We start from the raw sequence: 3,260 nt of genomic DNA on the forward strand, positions 1-3,260 counted from the left end.
CGCCATGTGGTCACCTCCGGGGCAGGCGGGGATCGAACTTAAGCTTCTTAGTGCTGTGCTTTAACCCACTGCGCCACCAGGGAGGGCCCGCCTTACAGTTTTTAAAGTGAATAACTTTTTCTTTAATGTCAGTGTTTAAGAAATGAACAAAGAAGTCTTCAACTTGTAGAGTTGTTATGAATATTTAACAACTTAGCATACATGATATTGACAATTTTAACGCTGGACACCTAAGAGGTACATTTTCCTTCTGTGAAAGTATAATTTTCAAAATGGTAAAATCATGACTTCATCAGACATAAAATGAATATCTATCAAGGATTTTTTATTTCATAATCTTAGCAATTTTGTACCTACTTACCCTAACCATCCTTCTCAGCTATAAAGTCTCACTTTCCCTCGTATTTGGAGACAAGCTGAGTTCTCCTCCCTACTGCAAAATCCCAACTACTTTAATAGCCCCCCTATACCTACTGCAATAGTCCTTCTTAATAAAATCTATCTTATATATTGCATTATTATGTTAATTAATAGTTAAGCTACCAGATGGAATGCCTATATTTCTTTTTATTTTAAAGATTTATTTATTTTTGCATACAGAACTGGGGTACAGGCCAGAGGTGCATCGGTGGTGAGAGGGTTCACCAGAGAAAGAGTGGGGGGCAGAATAGGCCTACCAATGAATTACACTGCTGAGGGGAGCAGTGGTGGGTCAGGAGAGATCTGCTGTGCCATGTGGATCATCTCCGGGGTGGGGATTGAATAGATGCTGAAGTGGCTTTAGCTTCTTAGTGCTGTGCTTTAACCTGCTGTACCACCCAGTGCTATTATTTCTTAAATGCTAGTTTTGATATAGTAGCATTAGATTTGAGCACTATTATAGCCTATCATCATAGATGGATTGATTTGTTACTATTATTATTTAATCATCAGGATCACAGGTATTTGAGACTATAAGGTTAAACTTTAGGAGATTGAAGAAGTAAATGAAAAAATATCTTGGCAAACTCAGTAGAATTTGAGTTTGAAAAAAATTCAGAGACATTAGATGTTGAGAGCATTAAAGTTTAATTTCATCTAACTTTAGAAATTATTAATGAAAATATTTATTAAACAACAACTATGTGCCTGCATTTATGTCTCATGTGAGTGATTCCATAATGGGGATACTTTGTTCCTGTCTTTAAAGACCTAAATGTAGTTTTCTCTATAGAGGTAGTTTATGAATATCATTCTTTGTCCTGTGACTTTAGTTGTTTCATGGCATGTAACAGTCTACTAAGGAGATAGGAGAGAAAGACAGGAAGAGGCAACAATGTTATTTGTATTAAATATGGGGCACTAGAGTAGACTAGAAAAGAATGAAATGGATTACAGAATTTTGTAGGGCTAGTATAACAATTTACCACAAAGTTGGTAGCTTTAAACAATAGAAATTAATTTTCTCATAGTTCTGAAGTTTGCAAATCTGAAATGAAGGTGTTAGCAGGGATATGGATCCTTTTAAAAATCTGGAAGTTTCCATTCTTGTCCCTTCCAGCTGATGGCCTGTGACTGTACATTCCAATCTCTGTCCCCATTTCTACATGGCCTGTTGCTGCCTCTGTGTCTTCTCTTCCATTGATATTTACTATATAGACATGTCCTGGGGTTTTGGAGCCTACTCTAGTCTTCTACATCTCAAAATCCTTGACCTAACTACATCTAATTCAACTTCATCTGCAAAGAACCCTTTTTCAACTAAGATGACTGTCACAGGCTTTGGGGGGTTAAGATATGGACAAACCTTTTAGAGGGCCCACAATTCCACCTGCTATAGGAATCAAAATAGGAATCTTGTATGTCAGGAGGCAATTACAGTAAAATAAGTTCACAGACATGAACACCATAAGGAAAAGAGATCCAGAAAACAAAAGGATAGATATGAGAGGAGGCACATTCTTCTGTATTTATTTTACATAGTGTTATTATTGGATACCCATACTGTTTGATTTTCAGAGGAAATAAGGTGGTTTTTAAAGAATAGGTAGTGCTTCAGGATAGATATAATAGCATGAACAGGGCTTTCTAGTGGTCTGGTTAAATCTCAGCATTACCACCACTGCAGCCTGAGCTTGATCCCCGGCCAGGGAGCTGACCCACATGGCACAGTAGGTCTACCCTTTCTTGTCTCCGCAGTATATTTCAGTAGATCTGCCTGTTCTGCTCCTCATTCTGCTTCTTGTGAATCTTCTCACTACCCCCTACCTCTGGTCTACACCAGAAGGTAGTTTTATGCAAAAATAAACTTTAAAAAATCTGGGGAAAAAAATGCAAACATATGACCAATAGTCTCTTTCTCAGCAAATCATATTTACTCTGCAGAGCATACTTGCAGTACAATAAAGATTTTCTAAATTATCTGATTATCAACCAGTATCACCTGAAGAACTTAAAAAAGAAAAAGAGCCCTGGGATACTGTACCAACCCTTTTAGCTCAGACAATATGGGAGCTTCTGCCTACCCTACAAGCAGGAGACAGAAAAATATGTTAAAATGTAGTTAAAATTATCCTTCAAAATCTTAACCTGCATGGTTCCTCAGAATAAATGAAAACACTTTCACATTTCACACTGCATTTTCACAGCAGTGTTTGAAGGCTTTGTCTCTTACATTGCATTGTAATAAGCAAGTGCCAGGTAGTTTTCTATTTTGAGAAACTCACTCAATCAAGGGTCTTGAATAAAGGTAGCTGAAGGACATAATTTCTTGAAACAACTGTGGCAACAGACATCCCAAAATGGTCAGATAGTCTTTTTTCATTAAGCCCAGAGTAGGCATCTTTCATTTTGGTATTGAAACTGGAGACCAAAGTTTCCCAAGTTTTATTATTATTATTATCTATTTACATAGAATTGTGAACACTAATGTGTCCACATGATATTTACCACTATAGAGTATTGAGCATCAACTAGCCCAGATTCCATTACCATAGACCATTATGCTTCCCTCCCTCCCAACTCCTTTCTTTCCCTCACCTCCTCCCCACTTTGGGGCTCCAGTTCTGTGGACAGTTATCAAGAGTTTTTTGTTTGTTTGTTTTAATTCAGCTTTATCTGGCTGTTAATTTTGTTACTTTTCATTCTACATGTTAATGACACCAAGAAACAATCACTGCTCTCTTAATAGAATGTCATTTAGGGTCTCATCAAGTTATAGGTTTATCAGTAAATATGTTTGCTTCATTCAAGAATCTTTACTATTAGAGGAAGGATGAGGT

Source organism: Condylura cristata, unplaced genomic scaffold (assembly GCF_000260355.1).
Source record: "Condylura cristata isolate star-nosed mole 26May11 unplaced genomic scaffold, ConCri1.0 scaffold00008, whole genome shotgun sequence".
In the NCBI taxonomy this organism is placed as follows: domain Eukaryota; kingdom Metazoa; phylum Chordata; class Mammalia; order Eulipotyphla; family Talpidae; genus Condylura; species Condylura cristata.